At 35.9% G+C, this 23,962-nt stretch overlaps 1 long non-coding RNA gene across 1 annotated transcript in view; it reads right to left on the bottom strand.

Annotated features, from left to right (window-relative positions):
• Nucleotides 1-1,993: 1,993 nt before the first annotated feature.
• The window catches only part of LOC147374529 (uncharacterized), a 139,132-nt gene continuing 117,163 nt past the window's right edge, over nucleotides 1,994-23,962 (bottom strand). Inside the window, exon 4 of the long non-coding RNA XR_015162864.1 lies at nucleotides 1,994-2,950. This is a non-coding gene — a long non-coding RNA (uncharacterized LOC147374529). The remainder of the gene's footprint in view (nucleotides 2,951-23,962) is intronic.

Raw genomic sequence — 23,962 nt, forward strand, 5'->3', positions numbered from 1 at the left:
TTCAAATATGACCATTAGGGATGTTGGTTTTTCAATGTTTGAGTCTTGGAGGCCCAACAAATCTGCAGCCAATGAAAACTCATTCTTTTAGTTTCATGCCCAAAATATATCATCATGTAACTTTAAAAGATCATACTTTTTATTGCAATATCAGATGGGCTACGTTTGTTACCTCCCGGCAGATTAACCTCCAAGGCTGTACCAATTCATTAAACATGCACATCAGTCACCAGACTGCAGTATAATTTATTGCAATTAAGCACTTCTGTGTTGGGAACCAAAATAAGACTGTCCATTATCAGTGCTGTTAATGGTTTTCTGAACAGTTGCCAGTTCATTCACCCCGCCCACCCTTCAATAATAAAATAATTTTGACAAAGGGCCCATGTTTCAACATTTTTAATAAAAACAAAATAGAAAAACCATCAGTAACTGAGCAGTAAAGTTTCCTTTCTCTTTCTTCTTTGCCAAAACTAACAGAAAGGAAAATGTCAGTCTGGCTTCTTGCCAAAAAAAGAGGAAATTGAATGGTCTCAGTTTTGATTCTTTGACTAGTAGCTTTGTATACATAGAATGCTTGGCTCTTGGTCTCATTTTGACAGAACTGAAACAGATAAGAGGTTTTGAGGACTACATTCTGCAATTTATAGACCTTGATTCTGTTTAAGATCTTTCAATACCACATAACAAATCAATGTGATTTAGAAAATAACGTTGTTTCTGCCATTGACATAAGCCATATGTGAACTGCTAAGCTACTACACAAGCCACAGCCATAAATTTTGGTCACTTGCAGGAGATTCCTTATTATTTGGAGGCTCAAAATAACTCAAACCATTATCATCTTGAGTGATGTCTCACTAAACTGCTGCCTGGTAATGGGCTGAAAGGTCTCTCACACTACAGGCAGATAGAGCTATTCTTAAATAAATTTCCCAGGTAATTCATTTAAAATAATAGGACAGTAGCCTCTTTTAAATATAACAGATTTTGATATATCAAACCATTAAACGTCCCTTTCACAGACACTATGAATGTAATCTACACAAGTCATATATCTGACATAGACAAGGTTTGATCCAGATAGCAGAGTGATTAATCACACACACAAAATTAACAACTAAAGTAAGTGTGGCAATTTGTCTTTCTGCAGAAAACAAAATGTGCTCATGCTATTCTATTAAACTTTGGATGTCTCACTAAGAAGGAAGGGGAATGCTCACTATTTCTGTTGGAAACAGCTGGATTAGCATATGTGGGAAAAAGGATAGCTGAAATGGTAAATTCGTCCACTGGATGGAAATTTTTCTATTTTTTAGCCTCTTTTTACAGTGTATACAATGTGTAGGAGAGAGATTGTTTACTCAGTATGAACCTAATCTCAAATAAAAAATAAATCTAAATCATTAAGACCCTCTTCAGTTCAGTTCAGTTCAGTCGCTCAGTTGTGTCCAACTCTTTGCGAACCCATGAATCACAGCACGTCAGGCCTCCCTGTCCATCACCAACTCCTGGAGTTCACCCAGACCCACGTCCATCGAGTCAGTGATGCCATCCAGCCATCTCATCCTCTGTCGTCCCCTTTTCCTCCTGCCCCCAATCCCTCCCAGCATCAGAGTCATTTTTCCAATGAGTCAACTCTTTGCACCTCTTCAGACTTAATTAATTATTTTGTTTCAAGTATACATATACATTTAGAAAAAAAAAATATTCAGAATCAGTAAGTATTTTTAACATCAAAATCACTATTAAGTTTCCCTTGTAATTGTGGAGGGAAGCACTTATCTGACAAACAAAATGAGATTAGATTATGTTAAGAACAAGTTTCCAAAGACTACGCAGAAGCTATTACTCAAAAGTAGTCTTTAATGGAATTCTAGTTCCTACATTTTTTTCTTTTCTCTTAAATGTTCATTTTTATCCAAAGCTAGTCTCTTATTTTATATTTACAAAGCACCATTCAACTCCTTAGCCAATTTCTGAAATCACTTCAAATCCTCCTTCAAAATAATTACATGAGATATACTTAATCACTTTAGAGAACTTTAATCCATCCATATTCTAGAAAGTTGGTTTCAAAATGCATATCCAGTTAACCCTAAATATTCATATAATATTCACTAAAGCTAAGAACAACCATATTATTGCTATTGTTAACAATACTAATTATTAAGCTAAACAAATTAATTATTTTTTAAAACATTTTCATTCTTCAAAGTTAAATATTTTGAGATAATTGGCTATTTTAAAAGATCTGCTTTATTAAAAAATGATACCATATGAAAACTACAAGAAAGTCTTGGATTTTTGGTGTGAAAAGTAAATACTTTTAAAAGTTAACCATTCGAAATACAAAATATTTATTAAACTAGGATTTGAAATCAACATCTATCTGGTTATCTAAAATATTATTTTTCAAATTTAAGAAGTGCACACAAATACAACTCAAAAATATCAGTTGCTGAAGCTTGAAAATAAAAAAATAAATATTTTTCATTTTATAAACATAAAAGACATATATGCAGATGACACCACTCTTATGGAAGAAAGCAAAGAACTAAAGAGCCTCTTGATGAAAGTGAAAGAGGAGAGTAAAAAAGTTGGCTTAAAACTCAACATTCAGAAAACTAAGATCATGGCATCCAGTCCCATCACTTCATGGCAAATAGATGGGGAAACAGTGGAAACAATGGCAGACGTTATTTATTTATTTTTCTGGACTCCAAAATCACTGCAGATGGTGACTGCAGCCATCAGATTAAAAGATGCTTGCTCCTTGGAAGAAAAGTTATGACCAACCTGCTGCTGCTGCTGCTGCTGCTAAGTCGCTTCAGTTGTGTCCGACTCTGTGCAACCCTATAAATAGCAGCACACCAGGCTCCTCTGTCCACAGGATTCTCAAGGCAAGAATACTGGAGTGGATTGCCATCTCTTTCGCCACATGACCAACCTAGACAGCATATTAAAAAACAGAGACGTTACTTTGCCAACAAAGGTCTGTCTCGTCAAGGCTATGGTTTTTCCAGTAGTCATGTATGGATGTGAGAGTTGGACTAAAGAAAACTGAGTGCTGAAGAATTGATGCTTTTGAACTGTGGTGTTGGAGAAGACTCTCGAGAGTCCCTTGGACTGCAAGGAGATTCAATTAGTCCATGCTCAATGAAGTCAGTCCTTAATATTCACTGGAAGGACTGATGCTGAAGCTGAAACTCCAAGACTTTGGCCACGTGATGCAAAGAATTGACTCATTTGAAAAGACCCTGATGCTGAGAAAGATTGAAGGTGAGAGGAGAAGGGGACGACAGAGGATGAGATGGTTGGATGGCATCACTGATTAAGTGGGCATGAGTAAACTCCAGGAGTTGGTGATGGACAGGCAAACTTGGTGTGCTGCAGTCCATTGGGTCACAAACTGTTTTATGTCTACAGATGGCCCACTGAGTTGAAGGAACTTTCTGCTGTCATTTATCAAAACGGGCCGTTTTCACTTTCTTTGTTTGAGGTTGTGGGATGTGTCAGACATGACTGAGCAACTGAACTGAACTGACTGAAAAGACATATAACATATTAAGTATAACATATTTATGTATATTTTAACATATTTTAATTATAACATATTATATATATATGTATATTTTAAACTTGTATATGATACTTTGGGCCTCCCTGGTGACTCAGATGATAAAGAATCTGCTTGCAATATGGGAATCCCAAGTTTAATCCCTGGGTTGGGAAGATCCCCTGGAGAAGGGAATGGCTACCCACTCCAGTATTCTTGCCTGGAGAATTCCATGGACAGAAGAGCCTGGTGGGCTACAGTCTATGGAGTTGCAAAGACATGACTAGTTGTCTGACAAGTTGTCAGACATGACAGGACTAAGGGAGAAATAAAATCTAAGATACAGATCCCAGGACAAAGAATTTATAACATCATTAAGAAAATAAAAGAAATATTCATTAAGGACCCCATCCAGTGGGAAACGGTTTTGGTTTGTTATGGATTACCTTTGTTATGGACTGAGTTTGAAACAAAATGATTTGACTGTCCAAGGTGGAGCAGTTTCCTGGAGTGAAATGTATAGAATGAAAGCAGGAGGGATGAAGGTTTGCCCCATAGGTGAAAGGGAGAGAAGCCAGACAGAGTAGTCAGTAAGGTGAAGACTGGGTCAAGTCACCGATAAAGAAAAGCTGAAATGAAACCTCAGTGTGAAGCCATCATTTCCTAATGAGAAGTATGCTTGGCTAGGATGTAGGGAATGAACTGGCAGAGAAAGGCTAACACTAATTTTGGTGGATGTGTTATAATAAATTGTAGTCCTAAGGAGTTTAGAAAGTCACTATACATTAGAATTATATAAATATATAATGTAACCAATTAAAGATGTGGAAATGGTACGTGATTGCTGAGATTAATATTATCATCTTATTTTCAAATGAATGGTCCAATGTTAATGTTATGTTTGGAAATCAAGGAAGAAAGTGGATACCATGCTTTGTTCATTTCTACTCTGGAGAAAATATAAAGGATGCTGAAGTTATGCTTCTTACATAGCACTGAGTAGCATGTAATCAGAAAATAACCCCCCAAAACTAAGATCCCTTTAATATATAGATGACAGCTTAACGACTACTACCTAAAGGATAGATAGTGATTACCTAAAGGTTAGATATGTGTGTGTGTGTGTGTGTGTGTAGCAAAGGATTGTTTTAAATAAGATACTACTACTGATTGAGAGATTACACTAACATAAGGCAAACACTCGTGATTAGGCCTGCACAATATTCATCTTTACCCTTTTATGCCTCTGGAAACAGAGCTGGGTTCCCTAAACTCTGATTGTCTGACCTTAGCAGACAAGCATAAGAGTAATATACTATAAATTCCAAGAGAATAGGATTTGCAAGACCTGCTTGAGAGTTGGGGTAAGGAGCTGGCATGTTGGAATGGCTTCTAGAATGTGAACTTTGCCGGATGATATGTCTGCAAGTTGGCCGACAGATGGAAAGAGGACTTTCCAGAGGAACAGAACCTCTCAGAGAAAATTAAATAGATGCTTCTTTCTTTTCTGTCCTTCCTTCCTTTTTTCCTTTCTCCCTCCCTCCCTCCTTTCCACTATACCGGGTACATATAACTTTCAAGAAATTGTCAGGAAATGACTTGAATCTGCTGGCATTGAAACACCCCGTTCCTCCCCTGAGGAGAAACTGAATTGACTAACATTTTCACCATGATCAAATGAGGAAACCCAACTAATACCAAAGTCACTGTGATTTTACCTTTTCACTGTCTTTTAACATATCCCCAACACAAGCGAGACAAGGTAGACAGACGTTCTGTTTCCACCAACCTGTAACTAACCTGAGATTTTAGCATTCCCTTGTCTTAAGGCTGCCTCTCGGAGGTTCAGGCCAAGGACACCAGGGTGGATCTGTGGACTTCACAACATCTATGAACTCATTCAAACACTGTAGCACCAATGAGATCTCAAAAACTGAACGGTGCAGAACTTAATTTATATGCCTCAGAGGGATTAAGAATAGAGTTCAGTCTGCCAGGATTCAGGACTCTGGTTCCGTACAGTCTAGGTACTAAAGACCTGGGGCTGAACTGTCTCCCCAGCTATAATTATGGAAGTCGTGTATGGCAGAAAAATGCTATAATTAAAGTCACAAAATGTTTTTTATCGTAATTTTCTTTTATTGGTGTATAACTTTGTGAAAAAATATGCTCTGGTTTGTCTGAAATTTTCTTCTCTGGCATTATACATTTCTTTAAAAAGACTTGTATAAATAGTGGGTCAAGTCCTTTGGAACTAAGATGGTATGAAAAAAATTACAAAATAATTAGAAGAGTGAATGCTTTTATTTTGAAATTGAGCTTTGTCTTACCAAAATGTCTCATGTCTTCCAGTGATAATATTTCCTGTTCTTAGGTAAGTTCCCTTGAAAAGTTTACCACAATGTTTTCTTGTTGTTAGACTATAATAACTAAAAAGTGGTGTTTGAGGAGAACAACAGACTGTTAATGTGAACACTTTCCTCCAAAGAAGCATTCTGTCTTGCATTTCATAAATTCTGTATCTGCATGTTTTCCTTCTCCAATTTAACTCTAATTCCATGATGCTAAGGTTGGTGTGAAAAGTGTCCTCTTTGTACCGATGACACCTGGAACAATACCCTACATCTGATAGGTCCTTGAACAAATATTATTGATCCCTTCAATCCAGGAGGATGTCTAACTTCCCTGAAAATTCTTATTATTTGTAAGTCAACTGCAATTTTCATAAGCTAAATAATATTCATGGATCTGAACATATAAACTTAAATAACTTAAAGCACATGGGAAATATGACCCTGGGATTTTTGTTGTCAATCTTGTTTGCAGAAATCAAGCAAATCAAATCACCTAATTAATTAAAAGGAAAAATTATAATGTTTCAATAACTATAAACAACTGTCAGTCATTTGTATTAACAGAAGGAAATGGAAGGATGAACAATCCAAGCTGACAGAGTCTCCCAGGACAGCTTACCCTCTGAATCAAGTGATTTTGTTTTTATACTGACATTTGACTAAGATGGAATCTGCTCCTCTGGGGATCCCCTGCAAGGCAAATAATAACATCCTACTGGAACAGCACTACACAGGAGGCTCGATAAAGTTGTTGAGTTTCTTCAACCCTTTACCATCTTCATATCCCACCCCACGCCAGGCGTATATCATCGTGGGACATGTTTTGTAAAATGTTCTCTCTTTCACTTCTCCCCAAAGTACTGCAAGTAGTTGTTTTCAATTTTAAAAGAAAAAAAACAAAACTTTAAAAAGTTAAAGGTGGAAATGACAACAAGAATGCCAAACACAAGATACATGTAGTTAATGATTTTTCCTTGAGGAGTCACATAGTGAATCTAGTGGCTAGCTGTGACTGTAATGCAGATATTTATCCCAAATAAGACATATGAGTGTGTGGCCTAGACTTGGATGTTCACTAGAGTGAAAGTGTTTTTACCCTAGACCCTATTATGGAAAGAGCATTTTATGATCCTACAAATTAAAAAGAAAATCTTAACAGTTTTACTTATTATTAGTGGAGCTAATAATCACAGAAGTTGTAATTTTAAATATTTTTCTCAATTAAACTGTGCTCCAAGAGCTTTCTGGCAGACTCTGAAATATAACAAAGAAGCTTTGTTCATCTTAATGTGCTCAGAAAAATAGAAATTTAATCCCAGAGAAATATGATTACATTTTAAATTTGACATTTCAACCTGTACTATTTAGACCAATAAGGGTATGTGCTCAGTCACTTCAGTCGTGTACAACTCCGTGATCCCATGCACTATAGCTAGCCAGGTTCCTCTGCCCATGGGGATTCTTCAGGCAAGAATACTGGAGTGGGTTGTCATTTGCTCCTCCAGAGGATCTTCAAAACATAGGGATCAAACCCACATCTCTTGCAACTTCTGCACTGGCAGGTTGGTTCTTTACCACTAGCGCCACCCATATGTCATGGTCTAAATATGAAATCAGAACAAATTAATAAAGTAGAGGGTACAAATATCAAGAAAGCAAAATGACATGTCTGTTTTGTTCTCCTCTCCTTCTCAGTGCCCAGAACAATGTCTAATGTGCAGAGTAACTCTCTAAAAAATATTTATGAAATGAATGAATACTCTACAACACATCAACAGGGTTTTCATTCAGAAAAAGGAATAGTTGAAGGGAATTAAAAATCAAGATCCTCTCCCAATATTAAATTATTCTGCCAGTCACTGAAGTCAACCTCTGAAATTCTGAACTATCTGTGTGTGTCGAGGGAGGCTGGGGGGGTGGGGGGGTGCAACGTGTGTGCACACGAATTAATGATGTCAGTCAGGTTGATTGTGACCCAGTTACAACTTCTGACCCTTAAGAGCAAAGAATACATGGTATTCCACTATTGGATACATTTTTCTCCTCACTACATACAAACACACACTGTAATACTGATGATCTTATAAAATAAACAAGCAAACAAAAAAATTCTCTAGATCTTAAATGGTCCCCACAGAAAACTTTCCATTTCTCTGTTTCCCTTTCCAGCAAAGCTCTAATACCTCCTCCTTACTCTGTCCAGTTTCTCACCTTTCATTTTTCATTCACTCAACTCGTCAGCAGCATCAGACATGATGATCACCCCTACTCCCCACTTTTTGAAACCCTTTTCTCCAAGGGCTCACAGCCCTCCTACCTCAACGGCCACTCCTTCTCAGTCTCATATGCTGTGTTCTCCTCATTAGAGGTGACTGTCTAACATCAAAGCAAAAATGCTGAGTTGAACAAACAACTCCTTTCTATTTCACTCACAAAAACTTACCACAGAGGCCTTTTTGCTCATTCTTGAACTGGCCAAGTTCATTCTAGACTCAGAACCTTGTATCTGCTATCCTATCAGCTTAGAACACTATTCTTATAAGTAGCCCTCACCCCCTGTGTATCTCTACTTCAATATCACTATCATGGAGAGATCTTTTCTCATCATTATTTTATGGAGCCTTTTTCTTCATATTCACTGCTAAACCATGACCCTGCTTTATTTTATTCATAATATTTGCTGAAAATAACATGTCATATATTTATTTATCAATTTGTATACTGTCTCTCTCCCGGACTAGAATGTAATAGCTATGAAGTTAGAATTCTGTTTTGTTCACTCTCTCACTGTTCACTCTCACCTAGAACGGTGCTTGGCCTATTATATGGTTCAATAAATATTTGTTGATTGAATGAATGAAGTACTAGCACCATATTCCAGATGTGTATCATTTTGGTTTCCTACTATCCTACATTTAATTAAATATTCAACAAAAATGTTTTGATATCTACCACCCACCATGGGAATGGTGTGTGTGTGTGTGTGTGCGTGCATGCACACATGATGTGGTGGGGACTAGGGAGGGTGTATCCCAACACTGGAGAAGAAAATGGCAACCCACTCTAGGATTCTTGCCTAGGAAATCCCATGGACAGAGGTCACAAAAGAATCAGACACGACTTTGCAACTAAACAACGATGCCAACATTATACTCCTCAAAGAACTTAGAGTTTGTATATACATAAAAGTTAATAATAACATAAAGCAGCATATGGAAAATGTAAGAAACATATCTCTTTGTTCATTCATTCAACAAATATTTATTAAGCATCTCCAAAGAGCCTGCACTAAGAAAGGCAACAAAAAGCAGAAAGAAACAAAACAGGAAGAAGATAAACCATCGGGGATACATGGCAGTATTCCAGATATAATTAAGACATAAGTGGCAGGTTGAATGTGACTAAATAGTGTTAATATCAGGCAAGATAAGAAAGATACTTGGTGCATTAAAAAAAATAGTAAGAATTAAAAATGTAATGAGTAACATTTCTAAGCAAAAGAACCTGAAAAACTTCAGGCAGTAAAATATCCCATGTAAAGAAGCGCTTGCCTCAGTCACTCCCTAGAGAAGAAAGATATTTTTGTTCTGAATACATAGCATGTAGCAAAGACACAGACTCCAGAAAATTTATTTCAAGCATAAGGGGGAAACAGCCAAATACCAAGAAAAATATGTTCCAGACTATGATGATCAGATCAAATCATATTTTTATGCAATGCTATGTGGGAGCATCCTGCATGGCTTCTTATTCTAAATTTTTTTCAGACATAACGAGCCAAGTGTTCATATGTAATTATTGCCCTGTTTTGAATCTGTAATGGTAGATATTATAGAATTGTCAAAAGAGGTTAACTTCAATTTTTGGCCATTTACATTCTTAGGCATTTTAAGAATCGCTCTCTGGGAATATTTGACATTAACTTTGAAAAGCGTTTCACTGTGAGAAAAGTGTTAGATAGCTTACAAAACCACATGGTTTATTATTTGTGAGTGTAATAGAAATGCTGGGTTCAATATCTATTTTTCATGAGGAATATCTGTTTGCTTGTTTGATTAAATACTAAATTAAAAGGTTCCCAGCATGGTTACCATATGGCTCTGGGATAATACTTACTGTTTAACCACATATGAAGATTTTAGATCAATATTAGTGTTTAAAAATAAATGTGTAGACAATTGTTAAGACAATGGACTGGTTCAAAATGCACTAAAACATTCAGAGGGAAAAAAAGTAAGGAAACAGTGTGTCCCTTTTTCAAGTCCTTGCACAGATAAAATGTCATGGGAGCAAGCTCTGAGAGATTGTTCGGTTTGGGCTTTGGTTCTTCCTAATTCATGTGAGCACTGATGTAGCCTCATCAGCTTGCTACAATCTTTTTACAATCTCTGAATAAATTCTCATATTCATTAACTACAAAAATGAAGAAGAACAGTTCTCCACAGTGGTAAAGGATCAGGAAGGGCTGGTCCTTAGCAGACACAAGGAGTGGGCTGAGAAGCAGAACACCTATAAATTCACATTTTATTAGCCTGGTTCACATCCTGCTCGACTCCTCTCTCACCCCACAAGAGAAAATTCCTGTTTACATGTACAATCTCCTTGGGACCATGGAGGAGCATGAACTGTGCTGTATGAAAAAACAGTCATATGTGGGCAAAGTAAGCTTAATAAGACCTGTGAGAGCTGTACATCTCCCAATCTAAATTCCTCTTAAGAGATCGACCATTGCAGTCCAATGAACTCAAACAGGAAACTCCTGCAAGCATCAGTACCTTTAAAAAGTTCTACAGTTAATAAACCAATAAAACTGACAGTTGAGTCTAATTGACATTCTTAACAATGAAGATGGACTACCACGACTGAATGAAGGTGGCTCTGGATTCTTAGTATAGCTGTATCGTTTAAAGTAGATATTGTTTTATACCTATTTTGTTATATAAGGAAACATTTCTATTCTTGATTCTGTTCTATAGAAGGCTGAGATTAAATGACTTTTCAAAGTCCCCTAATGGACAAAACATATAATGCCAAAAGAAGCCCAAGTGTTGAAATACTCTGTCCAGTCTGTCACCTGGGATAAAGGTTCTTTAACTGAAATACAAAAATATGAGGATCTTAAAGATGAAGTTGGAAATCAAATAAGATACTACAAACATGCCATGCAACTCCATATTTAGTGGCTTAACTTCTTGTTTTAGGTGAATTGTTTTGTTTGAACCACTCTACTGAGACATGAGAAGCTTTGAGAACAGCAGACTATGGGGGCAGGGAGCTGGACTCTAAACATGGTTCAAAAGGGGTTTTTCTGGAGCCTGTTTTGATGAGCTTTAAAGAAAAGTTTAGGCAGCCATTTACCTTACAGAGTTAGTAATAAATTTGGTTTGAGTTTAAGGCAAAGAGCTTATTTTACTTTTCTAAATCTCTCACAGCTCTTATTATTATATTTAGTTCATTAATGAATATATAACCTGTCTTGCTCCCAAAAGTACTTTCAGTTGCTTATAAAAATCTGCATGATAAAATAAAACTCTAAATCTTTGATTTCTTTGAAATCAAGTAATAGAGAAAATGTGGCTTATATATTGCAAAGAAACTGGAGACTAAGAACTCAGAAATAAATGTGTACATTTCTGCAAAAGGATTAAAGGTGGGCCCTAAATATAGTTCTGAGTACTCTATCAGACAAACTGAAGTGAGAATATAGTTAGTTATAAAATAATTCTGCATAAGATAAAAATATACCCACTGTTTCAGAGAAACACACATTTTCCTACAGTGAAGTCTGCATAAAATTCTTACACAGCAAAAATTTCCCCACAGTTCCTCAGAGAGGGGATAACTGAGGAGCTTTGGGGATGTCATCTTCAGTCATATCCCTATAACACATGGAGAGCTCCACAGAGCTGTTCCTTTCTGCGGTTGTCCCACCGTGTTCAACAGGGAATTCATGCCAAAACACAATTTAATAAGTGCAGTTTGAAAGGATAGCCAAAACCACACCATCTATGCATATAGCTTTCTGATTGGCTAACTTTATCCAGGAATAAATTTCCATGCTATTTAGCAGACTAAATACCCTAGGATGTATATCCTTCAGTCAATATTTTTAAATATTACTTCTCAGAAACCAAGTTTTGATAACACGTCAGGTCATCAAGGTTATCCTTTGTCACATCCAGGAGTGTAGGGATTGCATATGGCTAATCCTGATTGACAGCATTTCCAATCCATATTGGAAACCTATGAGATTCCAGTCTGAATTGTCTCCCACTCCAACTCCACCAAAAAGCATACCAAGGCAACATCTTTAGTTTAGATAGTGACAAGATTACTTTAAAAACAGTTCTGGTTATACTAAAAACACATACATTGTATAATGCAGCCCACATAACCTTAGAGTTTAAGCTCTTCAAAAGTGGGGATCTTTATCCATTTTCTTTATTGCTATTTTCCCAACGAAATAGTGTCTGGCATATAGTTGATATTTAACAAAAAATTGGTAATAATTGGCTAGCAGAGTGATAAGGAATAAAGCTTTTAAGAATCATTGGTGATTAAAAATTGAACTTATATTATTAACAATGCAAATATTTATATGTAATAAATGGTAGTATGCAACATTTTTAGTGTCTACAAATAATGTCTTCTGAACATGTGAACTCAAGAATGTCTTATACTAACTTAGATGTCCCCCAGGAACCCATGATCCATTGGTTGGGCAGTACTGAATAAAAGTTTTGTTTTTATTATTTTGGCCTTGAAATTTGTCTCAAAGGATATCTGAAAATACCTACCAAGTTGCTGAGAAAATGGTGTGATTAAGTACATGGGATATGTACTCTGCTGAGCTACATTTCACTCATGGATCCACTGTGTTCTAGCTGGATGACCTTAGGAAATATACTTTACTTCTCTGAAGTTTTTGAAAAAAGCATAATTACATCTGTACATCTAAGTGTTGTGAGGACAAATGAAATAATATATGTAAAGAGTTTCACACATACTAAGAGCTGTATAAAGTGCTCGCTTTTTTATAGGAAATTCTAGGTGGATAACAAAACTTGTCATAAGACCAATTTTGGTTCCTTACAAGAAATCCATTTCATTGACCTCTTTTTCTGTGTCCTGTATCAAGAGGACTGACAGCCAGAGCATTTGAAAACATTACCTGACCTGCCAGATATTCAATAGGGAATAGGGATATTCAAAATGCAATAGGGAATTTTCTACTAACCCAAATTCTTGCTGTGGCATTAAGCTTCAGTTTCTGAATAAATGTAATATCTGCATTTCTCAAATGATGCTCATGAAGCTCATTGTATAAGCAATGCCCTGAAGTGGCAAGTGGAAAGCAAAGGAGAAATAATTTTTTTTAAAGGGCTAATAATCTTCTACAGTTGTCACATTTCTCCATAATATTAAATATTTAATACTTGGTGGCCTTCATCCATATCAGACCACATGAACAAATAGCAGGCTTCATAGTTTCCTGGTGAACCACTGACAATCAACATGATACTAATAAATGAGCATTGTTTCAATATTTTTTACTTAATATTTTGTTTGCTGCTGCTAAGTCACTTCAGTCGTGTCCAACTCTGTGCGACCCCATAGACAGCAGTCCACCAGGCTCCGCTGTCCCTGGGATTCTCCAGGCAAGAACACTGGAGTGGGTTGCCATTTCATTCTCCAATGCATGAAAGTGAAAAGTGAAAGTGAAGTCCCTCAGTCATGTCCGACTCTTTGAGACCTCATGGACTGCAGCCTACCAGACTCCTCCTCCATCCATGAGATTTGCCAGGCAAGAGTACTGGAGTGGGTTGCCATTGCATTCTCCATATTTTGTTTAGGGTTATCCAAAAGAAAAGCTAAATAATCAATGACCCTTTAGTGTGTCTGTAACAAGGATTATGGGGATCTCTTTCATCTTTTCTCTTTTTTGCAACACGAGACAATAGTCTCTTTATTGCAGTTATTACTGACATTAATGCAAATATTTCTGACAAGTGGAAAATCTCCTTGTAATTAAATTTCTGTTGTACTTTAATGTTTGTTCCTTAGAAAGTCCCTGTTAACAGATTTCAAGCTGTGATAATAATATTTTCTTCGTATGTTATCAAAAGTTGTAATCTGTTTTCTTTCCTGGAAGTCATTCAAAATAGCAATAATGGAAAAGCATTTTTTTTTCAACATTAGGGTGAATTGTTCTTGAATGTCAACTTACAGTTTCAATAAAATGAAGAACTGAAAAGAATAAATGTATTTGGAAATTAAAGTCTCAGCAAATGTTACAGTCTAGAAAGTATTGACTTTTCAGAGGTGAATAGGGACACAGGGAGAGAGGTACATTGAAGAAACGGAATTTACAGGCGCTTTTAGAGCTGTAGCCTTTGTTAATTAAGTTGTAATGTTTGAATATGATACAAAGAGATCCTGAAAATAATCTCTCATTGAGCTCATCTTCTCTTTTGGCTTTTGACTAATTTACTTAAACAGAAATGGCCTATCTTAGCTTAAATTTGCAGTAACTAATAGATTTGGGAAAACGAAATTTCAGTTTCCCCAGATAATTACTTCTAAGCAAAGTATGATACCAAATTTCTTCACAAATAACACTAAGTTCAAACAGACAGAAGTCTGTTTTAAATCCTTATATTTGGTGTTCTCACACATCTATTTTGAGCTTTTTATTACTTTTGATTTTTTTTTAAAAAAAGGAGACTCTCAAACAAAACCACCTTTTTTTAACAAATTGAAAAAAAAAAAAAAAACTGCCCCAGAGAATTAAATAACTTAATTAAAGTATTAGGCTAGTTTGCCACTGCCCTAGAACAACTTAATTAAGGTTGTTGATTCCCATCTAATAGTCTTTACTCCAGACTGTTCCTCAGTAGAGAACTCATGGTAGAACATTTTTATTCATAGATGTTTTACAGCTATGTGAATGGAGAATCCACATTTCCCAGATGGAAATCTTTTTTTTTTTTTTTTTTAAGTTTTAGCAATTCTTTCTTCTACTACATCTGCAGAACTAAATCATGGCCCCTGCAGAGATAAGCTATCAACTCACTGTGGACATTAGGAAAATGTATCTCTAGAACATTTGATGAAAGGAGGATTTATAGTTTATCACAAGCCACTTACATGCACAAGTGGTAGGATAGTTGAGAGACTCCTGGTTTTCATTAATAGATAAAGTTATAAAACTTGCTCCCATTTCAAAGATGAATTGCTTATTTGTAAATCCTTAAACAAATAAAAATAACTATTAAAAAGACTCAGAGGTTCAACAGACTTCAAATGGACTTGTTTAGGTTATTAGTACTTTAGGCAACAGATGGTCCCTTTCAATGAAGACAGAAAATGAATATCATGGGAGTTCCTGATAAAGGTAAAGGTGAAACAAGAATCAGCAGTCTTTACCACAAATATTTGATAAATTTTAATTTTGCCCCTACAATTATTAATAATCAATTTGTTAAAGAAATAGTGACATGTACTCACCACTAACATTTCCCTCTGCTAACATTTCACTCTCATTCTAGGGAGTTAGTGATTCTCTTTTAAACACAACAATTTAAATTCCCAATCTGTTATTGCCATCAGAGAAAGACAGTCCTTTCCTAAGACAGACTTCAGTGTGCCCCAACCAGTTAATTCCAATCAGAAATCCCAACTCCTATATCATCACACTGAATGATGATCTAAGCCCAAAGATTTGTCTCTGGTACCATATACTTTCCTCCCCAGAGTTCTCAAGGAATCATTCCCAGGGCAAGGAAACCATATTCAGCAGTATTCTGAATATCCCTAGTCTTGAAAATTCACTTCCACTAAAATCCTTTCTCTCTTATCCATCCTATACCCACACCCCCCACGTCACTCCCCCCACCCCCCCACACACACTTTGGTGGTTCGTCTTTAGCAAATTTGGAAAAGATGAAGAACAACAGATTTTCAGTGACTTCCAATGGCACAGAATTAATGTCTCTGACAGAATTAACCAAGAAAGTTGTAGGCCATCAACACTACAGCTTCATGCCAGATAAAAGAAAATTATTTGCTTCCTGAGTGGTTTGTCATATAAGAATGTGGAACTAAAGATTTTAATTACAGTCATATCACTTAATACATAAATTCAGGATAGTTACTTAAGGTTTTGTACCTCATTTTTCTCATCAGTAAAATGGGGATAAAAATAGTTCCTACCTTTATAGTTATTACATGAGCAACTATTCAACTATACATTTATTTACTGTTTGGCACAGTGCTCAGTAAGTAGCGTTTCCCTTAGCTCCCTTTCATTTTTTAAAAAGATTCAAACAATTGAAAACATGAATTTCGAACACATTCACAAATCAGACTCAAGAAAAGAAAAGATATGTGGCTCTCTAAATCACTCTATTTAGAATACATTTTCTTAATGCGGTAGAAGTTACAAGCAGTGTTATTAGAAATATATGTTTATGGCATTAAATCCACAGTTACCTGTACAAAATGATTACATAATGTATTCAAAAATATATAATGTAACTAAAGAGTAAGTAAATAGAAAGGTATAGAGAAAAAACTAACATATGAAAAGAAAGCCTTAAATTTTGTAAACATTTCAGAAGTGGGTTAAATATTTGGCTCTGAGTTTTCTAGCAGCCAATATAAAGAGGGTAATGTTATTATTACATAAACCACAGTGTTTACACAATAGAAACAATAGATATTGAGGATAGCAAAAGTGATTTACACACTAGTGATTACTATAACCATAATAATGCATTGAATCTTAATGGCAAACTGTAAAACTATCTAAGGATAGCAACAAATAATACAAAAGGAATTTACCCAGGGATGAATTAGACCATATTTAGGAAAAGAAAAGACAGTAAATTATTGAATTTGATAAAGCAACTCATAATATTTCTCATTATTATTAACTAATAAATATTTAAATCTAATACTAAAGTGGTTATATAGTATTGTAGTATTTTGATAGGTACAGTATTTTTTAAATAAAGTATCAGATACTTTTATAAGTATCTTCATTTCTCATAATTAATGTCTAATATTTAACTCATGTTATATGCATTCAATCAGAAAATCAAAGGATTCTAACATTTTTGCAAATCATGTTTTTTGTCTGGGCATACCATATTATGTCATATGCTTCAGAAAGCACCTTCTAAAACAGCAACTTCTGAGAAGTAAATTATTTAGCGATATCCTTGGGGAAAATATACTCTTAAATGCTCTCTGTCTCTATCTGTTTTTCTCTCTGTCTCTCTCATTCTAGTTTTCTAGTTAAACTGAGCCCTAAAACCTGAGTTGACTCTATTGATGCATAAATTTTGAAGATTTATGTTGAAGATTTCTAAAGCCTTTAGGAATGCTATGGCTTTACAGTATCAAACAATATAATGATTATAACAACATGACTATTTAGCATTAAACATATCTCTTAATATAATATTTTACATAAAAAGAACTAAGCTAAAAAGGTAAGTTATGTATATTCTGTCGGTTTCTGTCATAGATAAGCTGATCAATAAAACAACCTGTAAATACTTTTCGCTGTTGCTGAGGCAGAGAAATAAGAAGTAAAAATAATTTTCCACATCATTTTAAATCTAAACTCACAGACAAATTGTCAGTATACATGAGTTACTTCAACTAAATTCTCTGTTACTTTAAGTAGAACATAACACTGTAGATGTTTACTAAGAATTCATCTTTTCATCATGTAGCTCCTTCTTTAATGCTGTTTAAGTTTGGACCAATCAGGATAACTTTAGGACATCTCAAAATAGAGATACTGTTCCTTGATCTTTTACTGCCCAAACTCTCCTTTTATTTACTTATTTTGAGTGAAGGGTTTGGAGAAAAGGACTAATCATCCCTAATGAATTTGGTGCTGGTGAAAAATGCCAGATGGGCAGTCACAGAAACTACAGTTCTTTTATTCACAGGCTAAAACAGAACATTTCCCCCTGTACTTTGCTTTCAGATGCAACCTGGAGTACAAAGCTATCTTGCATTCCCAGACCTGTCCAATCTCTTCTTCCTTAATCAGCATTTTCACATTTCATCAAGTATCATTTCTGATAGAAATATCCCAGCTACATGGAAATCACCATTTCTCATTATTCATTTCTCAGACAGCTTTGCAAAAATAGAGGCTTCACATCAGCAATGCCTTTTGACAGGCAGGTTATATAGTGCTGAAGGAAAATTAACTTTGGCAAAACAAAATAATATATGTGATGATCTTCTTTGTTCTTTCAGTCATCTAATTTACGACAGATTCATACAAAACAATAGATGGTTTTACAGGTATTCAGCCAAACTATCCACCTTAGAGCATTCTTGGTTTAAAAAAAAAATAGAAAATTCATATTGGCTCATCATGGTGTTCCTAATTATTATGCCAAGGATAATGTTCAATTAGGATGAAATAGCAAGGAGATGCCACAATTAATTTTCTATAATTGTTATTTCTCTAGAATAATTAACATTTTAATTGTGTCTACAAATTGCTGGCCACAAAATTCTGAAATACAGATTTAAAAATGCTAAGATCCCAAGGATTTACATAAGTTGCTTGAGGTCACCCAGATAATAAAAATAATCATAATAACCACTGAGTTTGTATGAATATAAAGTCTGCTGCTGCTGCTAAATCGCTTCAGTCGTGTCCAACTCTGTGCGACCCCATAGACGGCAGCCCACCAGGCTCCCCCGTCCTTGGGATTCTCCAGGCAAGAACACTGGAGTGGGTTGCCATTTCCTTCTCCAATGCATGGAAGTGAAAAATGAAAGTGTACCCCTTACTATTTCTCCACCGTCAAAGCTACATCTCCAGACCAGAACTGTAGTCTCAGGTGTCCAACTGTCTCCGAAATATTTTCAACTTCTATCAGTATATCCAAAATTGAATTTTAATATTTATTCACTAACCAGCTCTCATTCTGCTATTTGTGCCACTGTTACAAATTCTTTTGGGGGTCACACTTAATTTTTGCATCATTTACATCCCCAGTGTTCGAGTATTCAATTTTACTTTTTTATTCAAAATTTATTTTGGTTCTTAGCAATAATGATAACTTTAAATATATATAGATGTGTATATATATATATATACACACACACACACACAAACACTACACACACACACTATTACAAGAAAAAATTTTAATTATATACCTCTTTTAATACCATTAATGTCCACATACAAATACCCATCAAGACTGGAAGGTCATGCTTAAAAATGAAAATTATTGTATTTGAGTAGAACAATTAAAAGTGCTAGTTCTTTTTTCATAATAATCTTTAACATGATTTCATCCCAAAAATATGGAAAAGAAAAATGGTGTCACAAAATGGTGTCCGTATTTCTCCTTCTATTGCCACTAACCTTAGGGCACTAAATCTTCAAGCTCTTGTCATTCAAGTTTGCCACATACTGTGTTCCCTCCCCAAGTCATTCTGCAAAACTTTATGCAACTGATCTTCTTCAAACAAACCATTTAAGAATAGCTCCTATCTGGAACACTCCAGTAAGTTGTTCCAAGTCTAAAACACTAGAGGGAAATTAAAGACTCTCCATAACCTTGGCTTAATTTCTATATCCAGTATCACTTCTCTAAAATGAGCACTTCACTACTGCTAGCCATCACACATTCGTACTTCCATTCTTTATGTCTGAAAAGCAGTTGCCACCTTTCGTCACATAATACCTTTTGCTGAGCATTTAGTTAACATGCCAATTCCTTTATAAATCCTTCTCAAGCCCTACTTTCTGCTTCCTTCATGTCTTGGGAATCAAGTATGTACTATATATTTAAACACTTGTTTATTTAATGCTGTGTTATTTAAATTGTTGCTTTATTATCTATTTTTGAGGGTTTTTTTTTCTGTATTTGTTTTCTTGAGACCAAGAGTTGGGTCTTATCACTCTTCTCTTGAGTATTCAGAGCATACAGTAACAGTATACAGTAAAAGCATACAGTAAGCAGAAAAAGATTAGTAAACTCTGGCTGATTTATTGATTGGGATTAATGCTAAGTTCTACAGCAGACATTTATTTCAAAACACAAAAAAGGCGACTTTTTTAAGACCGTGTGAATTTAGTCTGAACTCAAATATTAGCATATTAGAAAATTTAAAAGACACTCAGGAATGAATAAAGAGCAATTTCTTAAGCTTAGTAAATTAGGTTTTGGATTTGTGAACATATACAGTAATTTCTTATCCAGACATCTTCTATGGTTAACAGGAATTATACTTATATTTTAAATTCTTCATTATTAATAAAATAAAACCTCAGTAATTTAGCTGGTGTTTGGATGGTGCTTAAACTGAACCCCAAACCCTATCATTAAAATGTATGATTCTGGAATCAGACTCTTAGAAAACTTATATTACCATTTAAAGTAACTGTTAAATATATTCACTGCATAACAAACACAGGTCCTGTTCTTATATATTTAATTCTACTGAAGTTATTACAAACTATTGACATTACAAATTTAAACACTTATTACCAAATATTAGCACCCTATGTGTGTGTGTGTGTGTGTGTGTATTAAAGGTTTGCAAAACTTTAAGAAAAAGAAATGTGAAAACAGAAAAACATGAAAAATGAACAAGACCAACTCTGCTGCTAAGTCACTTCAGTTGTGTCTGACTCTGTGCGACCCCATAGACTGCAGCCCAACTCTAACCTTTGACAAATGTTATCAAAAGTAACAAAGCTTTATAACTCATTACCTGACTTTCTATTCTGGACTATAAATATTTTAACGGAATAATATATAAAACAATGATACAAATACCTGGCATTTATCCAAGCAAATAGTTCAAATCTATTTCTACTGTTAATAGGTATGTACCAGATCTACTGTCAATAGTTATGGACAAGTTCATTAACATCACTGAATTTCCAGTTTCTTCATCTGAAAAATAGGAATAATAATTATCTGTAATTACGATGAGAATTAAATGTGACAATGCACATGAACTGGAATAGTGAATCGATGTATATGAATCGTTAATATTCTTATTGTCTTTACCTCATCAATGAGATTCTGGAATAACCAGTGACCGAAAACTGAGGCTGACTTTTAACTTCTCAGTCTTCCTTTTCAGATATTTTTATACACTTCCCTGACTTTATTTGTTCAGCTCTGCATACTTACCTAGACCCTACATGAAGCATGAACATTATTTCTTGGTGGTCAGAACACAGCCTCTTTTTCCAGGTTACCCTTCATCTAAGTCAACCTCCTTGCTCCCTAGCATGGCTTTCTCATCTGCTATGACCTTACCAGTTTCTAGGTTCTTCAGTCCTAAGAGCTTAACTCTCCTGTTTCTCAAACTCTGTTTGTATTTGTTTTCTCTCCAGTGAGATAAGGCATCTCCCTGTATCTTCCCTTGGATTCCTTAAAACCAGAACCCAGCTTGACCTTTATCCACATAATTCTTTCAGTTCAGTTCAGTCGCTCAGTCGTATCCGACTCTTTGCGACACCATGAATCACAGCACGCCAGGCTTCACTGTCCATCACCAACTCCCAGAGTTCACCCAGACTCACATCCATCAAGTCAGTGATGCCATCCAGCCATCTCATCCTTGGTCGTCCCCTTCTCCTCCTGCCCCCAATCCCTCCCAGCATCAGAGTCTTTTCCAATTAGTCAACTCTTCACATGAGGTGGCCAAAGTACTGGAGTTTCAGCTTTAGCATTATTCCTTCCAAAGAAATCCCAGGGCTGATCTCCTTCAGAATGGACTGGTTGGATCTCCTTGCAGCCCAAGGGACTCTCAAGAGTCTTCTCCAACACCACAGTTCAAAAGCATCAAGTCTTTGGCACTCAGCCTTCTTCACAGTCCAACTCTCACATCCATATATGACTACAGGAAAAACCATAGCCTTGACTAGACGGACCTTTGTTGGCAAAGTAATGTCTCTGCTTTTGAATATTCTATCTAGGTTGGTCATAACTTTCCTTCCAAGGAGTAAGCATCTTTTAATTTCATGGCTGCAGTCACCATCTGTAGTGATTTTGGAGCCCAGAAAAATAAAGTCTGACACTGTTTCCACCGTTTCCCCATCTATTTCCCATGAAGTGGTGGGACCAGATGCCATGATCTTCGTTTTCTGAATGTTGAGCTTTAAGCCAACTTTTTCACTCTCCACTTTCACTTTCATCAAGAGGCTTTTGAGTTCCTCTTCACTTTCTGCCATAAGGGTGGTGTCATCTGCATATCTGAGGTTCTTCATATTTCTCCCAGCAATCTTGATTCCAGCTTGTGCTTCTTCCAGTCCAGCATTTCTCATGATGTACACTACATATAAGTTAAATAATCAGGGTGACAATATACAGCCTTGATGTACTCCTTTTCCTATTTGGAACCAGTCTGTTGTTCCATGTCCAGTTCTAACTGTTGCTTCCTGACCTGCATACAGATTTCTCAAGAGGCAGATCAGGTGGTCTCTTTCAGAATTTTCCACAGTTTATTATGATCCACACAGTCAAAGGCTTTGGCATAGTCAATAAAGCAGTAATAGATGTTTTTATGGAACTCTCTTGCTTTTTCCATGATCCAGCGGATGTTGGCAATTTGATCTCTGGTTCCTCTGCCTTTTCTAAAACCAGCTTGAACATCAGGAAGTTCACGGTTCACGTATTGCTGAAGCCTGGTTTGGAGAATTTTGAGCATTACTTTACTAGCATGTGAGAGGAGTGCAATTGTGTGGTAGTTTGAGCATTCTTTGGCATTGCCTTTCTTTGGGATTGGAATGAAAACTGACCTTTTCCAGTCCTGTGGCCACTGCTGAGTTTTCCAAATTTGCTGGCATATTGAGTACAGCACTTTCACAGCATCATCTTCCAGGATTTGAAATAGCTCAACTGGAATTCCATCACCTCCACTAGTTTTGTTCGTAGTAATGCTTTCTAAGGCCCACTTGGCTTCACATTCCAGGATGTCTGGCTCTAGGTCAGTGATCACACCATCGTGATTATCTGGGTCATGAATACTAGGTTTTATGATCTGCACTGCAATTTACCACTTTCAAGTGACCAGTTCAATAGAATTTAGAGTTCGTTTTCTCCCTTATCTACCGTGGCATAGCTGCAGGGATTAACAGGCAAAATCAGAGTGACCAGATTCCGGAGGTATCCAGGAGGTTTAACGCATTATTTATGTTTTAAGAGCTACAAACATTCTGATCTCTGTCTACTTGAAAAAAACAGTCACTTCAGTAGAAGAAATATCACCTTAACAACTAGAAGTAGATAAAAGACGCTAAAACACATCAGAGTGGACATGAGATTCACCTAGGGAGATTTTATAAAATGCTTCTGCTTGATCCTAGCCCAAACAGTTAAATAAGAATGAGTTGGAACCCGGTGTCCTGAAGAGCACACGACCATCTGCATCTGCTCACGGAGGCATTCGTGCATTCTTACTGACGTGGCCACCTGACTGGCTTCCATCTAAGCAGAGTAAGGTTTCAGAACCTCAGTTAACAGACTTAAAAGTTCCTGGGCAATACCATTATATATGCCTGTTTTCTGTGCTATGAAGAAAACTTCTTGGCAATGACTTTGCCACATGCTAGGCCAATAGATAATGTAACACTCTGCACTTTTGAATGACTTTATTTCAAGACAAAGTGACTCAAGAAAATGCATTTTGGAAGATTAATCCATGTTTTGTTCATTGAGAAAATAAAACCTTATCTGAGAATTGCTATGAAAATTTTGTGGGTTCCTCTGATCATTTTGAAACTTCAGTAAAGTAGAAAACGACACCACTTATTTACCAGAGTGATAAAACAGCCAAGCTTCACGTGTAGTCTCTATATAGTTTTTATTTAAACAACCTAATGGTTTCTTTAAGTTGCAATTTAAGGAACTGATATCAATTCATGTTACTTGAGCTGTGTTTACATTAAGATTTCGTTTCCTTTCTTAAGTACTTTAAACATAGTAGGTTCAATGATGCTCAGTACAACCAGACACTCAATAAATGCTTTTTGATGATAATGATG

The sequence above is a fragment of the Bos grunniens genome, chromosome 4 (genome assembly GCF_055505025.1).
Source record: "Bos grunniens cultivar Pamir isolate PY7600 chromosome 4, Bosgru_T2T1.0, whole genome shotgun sequence".
NCBI classification, from domain to species: domain Eukaryota; kingdom Metazoa; phylum Chordata; class Mammalia; order Artiodactyla; family Bovidae; genus Bos; species Bos grunniens.